The 8,757-nt window shown below is 41.4% G+C and overlaps 1 protein-coding gene across 1 annotated transcript in view; it reads left to right on the forward strand.

Annotated features, from left to right (window-relative positions):
- Positions 1–8,757, forward strand: part of POU6F2 (POU class 6 homeobox 2) — a gene marked incomplete at its 5' end in the record, with an annotated part of 57,562 nt that overhangs the window by 35,140 nt on the left and 13,665 nt on the right. The gene's annotated exons all lie outside the window — the stretch shown is intronic.

Below are 8,757 nucleotides of genomic sequence, written 5' to 3' on the forward strand. Positions count from 1 at the left end.
AGCAGGAATATGTTCGTAAATGGTGTCACATGGCATTTGGTGTCTTGTAACTTGATGGAAAAAGCCTCAGAAGGGGGAAAGAAGAGTAGAAGACAAGTTTGGGGAAAGTTTTGAGAATGTCATGGAGAAATAAATAAGGAAATAAATAATATAATACAGCATTCCAGTTGCAGATGTGTAACTAGTTTAACTTCCAGCTTGTCACTTCCTTGGAAAGTAAGTACTGCAGGAGAAAGGGGTGATTCAAGTGATAATAGTTAGCTGCTGCTTGTTAGCTGAGTCACAGTAATTGACCCTGCGGAGCCGGATTCAGTTGCTAAGTAATGCGTGTTCGTCCTTAGTTCTTGCCGGAAGACTGAAGACTTACACGCCTCAGATACTGTTTTTAGTCAGCTACCTAGGTAGACCACGTGTGTTATGTATTCGTACAACTTTTTCAAAGTTGAGAGGCTAAAACCTCGATGCCTCCTCCTGGCAGGAGTTCACAGGTTACTTACACGTAGTGTAAAGCAGTGCTTCTTTTTCTTGTTATAAATCAGTTGCTTTCTAAAGGATACAAGCAATTCCATTGTAATCCTATTCCTCATGTTTTCAGGAATAAGTAGATGGTTCTGATTTATTTCACAGTAGGGATTGTTCCGAGTAGTTAAAAGTTTCAGTGTTTTCACTATTTTCCAAGATTTTGCTAATCCAAGCAGCAGCATCAATGCACACAGCGAGAATTCTCCTACAAACTGTAATGGCTTTCTAAAGCAGGCAGCTGTTCTCACTCCTCCTTTCACCTGCATCCTTTTTATCTCAGTTCATAAACAAGTTTTTCTTTGCCTTTTAATAATTTTTACTGCCCATCTCCCAACCATTTCAATTTCCACACTAATCTCTTCAAGATTTTGTGATCAGAACTGAATGCCGTGATCACAGCGAGGATGCATCACTGTTTTACATAATAACATTATAATATTTTCAGCATTATTTTCTGTCTTTATCTCAACCCTGCCTTATATCCTGCTTTTTCTAACTATCTCTGCTCATTGAGCAGGTTTTTCAATAAGCAGATGTATCCACCGTGATATATCTTTGCTTCCCTGATTGTTACCATGAGTCACTAAAATGGTTCCTTTTAATGTGAATCATTTTGCACCTATTTGCTCTGTATTTCATCTGTCATAATGCTCCCCCGGTGTGTGGTAAACAGGGTCTGTAAGTCGCTCGTGGTATTCTGTACTCACTCAAGAAATTCACATGTTCCTCCTGCTGATTCATCTTCACCATTGTGCACCGTCTTGTCTTGCTGATTGCTAAAACCATTGAAAAAATTTGGTGTAAATCCTTTGATCTCCACGTGGAGTGTCCTTTCTTGGAAAAGGATGATTTATTCCCTAATTTTATGTTTCTTGCTTTTTAAAGCTGTTTATACCTCATAATAGAAGAGTACCTTGTAACCTTAACTTCTGCACTTCCTCCATGCCTCTCCAGAGGGATTTTGTCAAAATCCAGGTCCCAGGGCCACATGCATATTTTTTTCCAGAACAGATGAGCGTGCTGTAACAACTTGTTAGCATTGTCATTGGCTATCAGATTTGAAAACCTTGCTTTAAGGTGTTCCTTGATTAACTTATTAACACAACTGATAGAAGAGCCTGAACCGTGAACTGGAGTCTTATGAAATTTAGGAGAAGATTCCCCTTGCTTAACTTAGTTATAGAGCAGTTAGGTATCTGGTGGAAGCTAGTTAACTAGATTTCCTGTAGAGACAAAGAGACATAGACAAGGAGACTTGTGCATGTCCGATGGGCAACTTAAGCTGTCAAAACAGAGGAATTTTTTAGGTGGGTTGAATCTCTAGTAGATATCTTAAGGTTGTCTGTTGTCTCTGTTGACATGAGAGGGGTGTGGGGTAACTATTTTGGGATAGACAATTCTGTGATGAGTGAACTGAGGTAAGAAGAATCCAGCTGTCAGTGACCACTGCAGTTCAAAACAGTTTCTTGTTTATTAATTCCTTATTAATTCCAGAACATTCTGGTGTGTTGATTCCTTAAACAGCTTTCCTAATAATGGGTGTTTTCATAACTATTTTCTTTCCTACACACAAGCAACTTCTACACGTTCTGTTGTTCTCCAGTGCGTCTCATAAAGCAGGTCCCCTTCTTACTGATGTCTGGCTCTTTACTTCTACATACTAGATTCATGAAATCAGGACCGTAGTCGCAGTTGTCCTCAGTCTTGTTTTACCTACACTGCCTGCCAGAACTTTTCATATTTCATAGTGTCTTTCTTACAGCATGAAGCTTTGGGCTTCTGCCAACTCTTAACACAATAAAACGAGCTACTAAGCAGCATTTTCTTACACAGTCAGTTCCCCATCTTTGGCTATCCTGCTCCAGATTAACTGCTGAAAAGACAGCGATAACTCTCAGATGGGTCTGAGATCAGTCTTATACCTCTCTTTTCCAAATTTCACACCAGACACTTTCCTTCTGCAGTCTCAACCTGCCACACACACCCTACCATCTCATTATCACAACTCCATGCAATCCCTTGCTATCCTCTCCCGTTAAAATCTAACCAGCTATCAATCATTTTCCCCCTGCCATGCTCTTAGTGCTTTGATGCTGTCTTGTTTTATGAGAAATGCACTCTTCTTCCTCTGTGCTTGAATACAGACCTTAAACTGTGTTGTCTCAATCCAAATTTGTTTTTCTTCTGCTTTTTATACAACTTTCAGTACTGAGGGTGACAATTTTTCGCATTTCTTTCTCTTTTCCTTTACTATCAGCACTGTGTAATTTAATCCATTGATAAAATTACTAGATTTTTGCAAGTCAAGTTGACCAGACTGTTTACTAGTACAGGGACTGCATCAGATTTTCCACGCCACGCATGAACACTTCACTGGTAACTTATGTCTCTTCCCAACCAGTTTTCTTTGTGGCATCTGTACTTGTAGGAATAAAATATCTCAAAAAAGTCAATATAGCTGCACCATGCCATTGGGAATAGGAGGATATCACTGCACTACCCTTGTCACTCTGAGGAACTGAGGCACAGACAGAGCAAAGCACTGTCCACTGCAGCGTTACTGTTACCTCTGCGCTTACCTACGCATTTCAGTCCCTGCAATATTGGTATCATTCTCGATGGGGGGTAGGAAGGTGGCTGATGCACCTGATTTCCATATAAAGTTGTATCTTCTACAGAAGCCCAGTCGTGTCCTCAACCTCATTTAGCAAGTGAGAGACCTGCAATTACAGTGTATACTTTGAACATAGTTCTGATCCCACAGAAAGGCTTTGAAGGAACTTGAGCAGACACTCTCGAAGCCCTAACCCCCGTTACGTCCACAGCACACCAGCTCTGCTTTGCTGTAGATTTCATTTTGAGCACGGTCTGTGTCAACCCAAAGAGCTTTTTTGTGCTGGTTTCCAAAGGTACCTATTGTATCAGTCTAAGCAGTGTGTATAGAGGCCCTTTATATGAGATATACTATACCGTGTTGTGTTGTGTTATACTGAGAGAAGGCATTTATTAACTATCGTATAGCTTTCATATTGAGATCCAGGTATGCACTTGAATTTACTTCAGTAAGCTAAAGTAGGTTGACAGGGTACAGCATTTGGGAAATATTCTGGCAGAGCCGACTGTAAAAGTGATTTGGCATGGAGCGTGGGGATATGGGTAATAACTTAGTCTCTCCATTTGCTAGAAGATCTAAGAAAACGTTTTTGAAGCCCATGCCTGGCTGTGTGGTATGAGTCGGTGTGAAGGCAGACTTCCGCTGCCGTGGTGTTCTCAAATCCTGCAGTGGCCACGGCACAAAACCACTCTTTCTCAAAAACAAATGCATGGCACATTTTAGGAAACGTCGACAGAGCAGAGAACTCTGTTTACAGGAAAAATGGAAGCATGAAGCACGTAAACTACTACTTCTGCAAGGCATTATTGTGGCGTTTCAAAGTGCTTAGGAATGTCTTTTTGTATCTCAGTGTTTATTTTTCAGCACCTTCCATGGACTTTAGTCTTTACGAGAGCCGATGTCCATATTTCCCAGGAAGAACTAGTCAACATGAGAAAAATTGAAAGTCTTTATTTGTATCATAAAGGAGATTGTTTAAAATTTATTTCTTGCTCTTTGTACCATTCCTCTTAGTTTCATCTCCTCTGCCCTTTTTGTTATACTTGTCTTTTCACCTCTGTCTTCTCTAATTTGTTGTGTTTCCTCGTCTCTTGGATTTCCTTTTCACTGAATCATAGAAAAATAGGACTGGAAAGGACCTGAAGAGGTCACGCAGTCCATCCCCTCCCCCTAGGCAGGATCAACTGTCCCTATATCATTCTTGACAGATGTTTGTCTAACCTGTTCTTAAAAACCTTTAGTGATGGAGGTTCCCTGACATCCCTAGGCAACCTAGGTCACTCTCCTTAGCATTAGAAAGGTCTTCCTGACGCCTGACCCTAGCCTCCCTTCTTGCAATTTAAACCCATTACTTTCTTCTGCCTTCCATTAAGGCCAGATTTTGACCTTGTCCAGACTCTCTGTAAAAACAGTAGCAGTTCTGTTATGATGTGGCGCAATATTCTCTCAAAGGTTTGTTCTTTATTTCTGCTTAGTTTCTTTCTCTTCCCTTATCTTATGCAAAATACCTTGTTACTCTGTCACTACCAAGTAACTTCCTGGATGCAGGGAACAACATCCCATAAGAAGACCTTACTAGAGGACTCCAGTCAACCATCCCAGGTGTAGGAGTATCCTCTGTACATCATTTAAGAACAAAATGTGGTCTTACAAACCTAATTCTTTCTTGGCCTCTGCAATTATCAGTCAATGCTACCTTCACTGCTGACAGCAGCATGTAAAACTGAAGTAAAGAAACAAGAATCAGGCCCTTCGCACTTTTCAGTTTATTCTTATAAAGTATTATGCTGCACTTCATGCTTCTCATATTCATCCTTTTCCTCTAGCTGTGCTGTGTACACATGCATCCCTGCCAGACACGGATCGGTGTTGCACACGGTCATCACTCTTGGCGTGTCTACTATATCCTCCTACACAGAATGGCACTTACTGCTTCTGTAATTTCTGTGCCTCCTTCTGTCTTTGGATGGAAAATGCACAACAGGCATAAACATAATTCATATCATATGTACGTGTCCAAAAGTGGGGAAAGTCAGCTATTGCAAGTTTGAATTGATTCTGTCATCTAGAATCTAATTCATAATCTGATTGTCGCCTCTCCTTAAGGCTATTTCTGGAGTGGAAATTATAGTGGGTGAAAAGAGAGAGAGTATTTTAATGCAATTTCATGACATAGATAACTATCATTGTTCTTTAAGCAGGACATTTTCAGCTTAACTGCCATGTCTGTAAAACAGGGGGTGTGCTGGAAATTATGTAGGGAGTTAAAGATGGAATCCTCCCTCAGTCCCTGGTCAGGCCTTAAGGTGACTCTTCAGCCTCTCCAACCCCATTGCTCCCTTCTCCCTCACAAGCAGTGAAATAGAAACCAGCAATCTGTAAATATCCCTCATATACTGCTGTTACACCTAAGGCCAGCGTGCATCCCAGAGATACCCCAGCCTCCCAGCCCAGCTAAATTTTGAGAATTTCTTAGATTTGCCCATAGGTTTCTGGATGTCTGGCAAGAAGACTGCCAAGCTTCTGGGTATGCCAGTTACTTCAGAAATACATTTGCAAATGCATTGTGCAATACCTGTACAGAATGTCAAACGTTTCCTCGGCGTAACCAGCACAGTCTGCATGTGCTATGTAGTAGCTTTGGCCGTGCGTGCACGACTGGAGAATGCAAAACGCCCTCTCGCTCACTTGCTTCCTGGAAGCTTTAAATTTATGGTGTACGTGCTCAGCAGCGGAACTGTTCAGGGACTGTATGTGTAGCACAGCTGGAAAATGTTGGATTTGCCGCCTGTGCCTTACATGATTGTGTATTTCTCCCTGACAAATATTGGTGGGAAATAGCATAGAATCATAAAAAATTAAGGCTGGAAGGTCAAGGTTCAAGAGATTCTCTCGGCCACTCTGTTGTTCTCAGGCGGTGTAGCTGTTCCAGTATGGTCTAACTTGCTCCTAAGCACTCTCACAGGAATTCCACAGGTTCTCCCAGCAATTTATGCTGGTGCCTCACTGCCATGTTAGCTTTTCCCAGCATCTAATGTGAATCTTCCACGTTATTGTGCCTTATTCTCTCCACTATAAAATGTAAGACAGGTTAATTCTCTATTTTTTTCATTAGCTCAAGGCAGGTATCATATCCCACCTGATCTTCCCTTCTTTAGATTAAGCATGACCAGTTCATTCCAGGTGTCTTCCCAAGCCTCAGGTAACTCCCAGGCCGTCAGCTGCTCTACTCATTCTTCTCCAGCTGGTCCAGATTTTTTCCGAAGCGTGGCCTTTAGCTGTGGACATGGTGCCCCCCACCCTACCCCACAGAAGTCTTCACAGAGCTCGGCAGAAAAGAAGATTCTTCACATGCACTGCAGACATCACAGCCTGATACCGGAGTTGCATTTTCTTCACTTTCACAACACCCCAGAATTGATGGTGGTGTGTTCAAACTGACAGGATCGTGTTGAATCCTAATCCTGTATTCCGACCTATCAAAAGTTCCTCCCAGCATGTCATCAACATGTAAATTTATTGAGCACATTCTCTTCTCCATCATCCAGGCCGGTAAGAAAATACTGAGTAGTGCAGAAGGAGGACAGGCTTCTCTGAAGCGCCGCACGTGCACAATTGCACTTCCACAGATGGGTATCTGTCCTCTCCGCTTTGTTTTCCAACTGCTTTTGCATTCACTCTGCAGCGGTTTCATCGAAACTCTGTTTCCCTAAGTTTTAAAGAATGTCGCACGAGGGAGTGTCGAGAGACTTGTAAAGTCAAACCACCTACCGCTTTTTCCCTGTCCGCAAGGCCAATTACCCTGTCTTAGAGGGAGACCAGATTGGTTTGACACAGTTTGTTCCTAACAATCCATGTTGTCTGTTGTTACCTTGTTTTCTCGCGGCTGCTTACAAATAGTCGGATTATTTTCTTCAGTACTTTTCCTCAGGTTGAAGTTTAGATGACTGGACTATAATTTTGCAGATTTTTCTTTTTAAAGGTAGCTGCTACATTTGCTCCTCCATCCTCGCAGATAAGCACTAACATCTTTAAGACTGTTCCAGATAGTGTGAAAGCATCTAACTCATCTAAATACAGTATTTTTCTTCCCTTGCCTAGGCTGAAATCTTTAGTTTTGCCAGAGATTCCCTCAGATGACAGACCCAGAGCCCACACGCCTGCCTGTTTCTGAAGGCTGCAGTCTGGAGGGATGTGGCTGTAATGGGTGGGCAGTTCATTTCTGCAGCGCTCAGAGGAGGACTGCTTCCCTAGGAGAAGATACTATAAAAGTAGACATGCTGGGTTGGCAGCTCTCTAGAGATAAAGTCCAGCCCTTAAATGGATTTTTAAAGAATTTTTTAAAGATGCGCTGTGCTTGCGTGAGTCTGAAATCTAGACGCCTTTCAGTCAGCTTCTCAACTATTATCTCTTTGACAAAGTGCTGGTTTTCCTTTCTAAAATGTGCTTGATCCAAAAAAACTCCTCAAGATAATAAAATGGGTTTGGTTATGGATCCCTAGGGAAGTCAAAATAGGCTAAAACAGATCAGATAAATAATTTTCATTATTATTAAAGGGTCACACAAATTTTCTTCCTTCATTTTGTGTTTTATCATTCCATGTGGGAGGTAGAAAAAGGAGTTGTAATTTTCTCCACTCTTTAAACACACCCATAACAGGAACAATGTCATTAAAATTGTTCATAGGTATTCCAGAGAAAAGTGTCATCCTGAGCGTGATCAGATACCTTTATCTATGTGCCATACGATTTGTTGTCTACTTAGCATCAGTCATTTCTGTGTGTTCTGGGAGCATATTATATATCATTTGAGTATCACTAATGAATTCAGCTCCTTGACTGCAGTCATTTGTTCCGTTAAATATCAAAAGAGAAAAACTCATACTCCTTAGAATTCAAGAAAAAGATTTAAATTACTGGCTTCAAGCAAGTCCAAAGAGTCATATTTATCTTTCCCCTTCTCTGAGAACACAGACAACAGCAACCCCTTAAAAGTGAAGCCTCTTAGTATGTTTTTGCAATCTTTTTTGATCAATAACAAGAATCAACATAAAATAAAGGTACAATAAGTAGCAGTCACCCGAGTCTATCAGGACTATATTGCTGCGTTGTCAGGGTCTGAAAGGGCTGTACCGCCCTGCTGGAAGCCAGTTCAAAACGACAAGGTCCAGCTTTATGCTGTAGAGAGACTGTCCTTCGAATCCAACGGGAGATTGAGGTAAAAATCAGTGCCAGAGAACATTCCTCGATTTCAGTCCCGCATGAAAGCTTATTCTAGGCAGAAGGGATTGATGGTTCTTTCCTTTTCCCTAATGAACAACCAAGGACTACAGTGTTGTAAATTTTGTGAAAAATTAGTATAAAGCCAGACTCCAGTATCGCAGTGTATCGTTTGCATCTGCCGTCCTCCCTAGACTGTTTCAGTGTGTCTTACTTGACACAGTCCTGATATGAACGGGGCTCGGAAGTTTCACTGTATTTTAGCCAAGGCCAGCTTATCCATTGAGAAATAATATTTCAACATTTTGATTAGTTTGATAGACCTAACATTATAAAACAAAGTGTTCCTCTCTGTAGGAAAGGGATTTTCCCCCAGTTTATCTTCTCTTCCCCATTCCTGC

This window comes from Buceros rhinoceros, unplaced genomic scaffold, assembly GCF_000710305.1.
Source record: "Buceros rhinoceros silvestris isolate BGI_N320 unplaced genomic scaffold, ASM71030v1 scaffold12604, whole genome shotgun sequence".
Taxonomy (NCBI): domain Eukaryota; kingdom Metazoa; phylum Chordata; class Aves; order Bucerotiformes; family Bucerotidae; genus Buceros; species Buceros rhinoceros.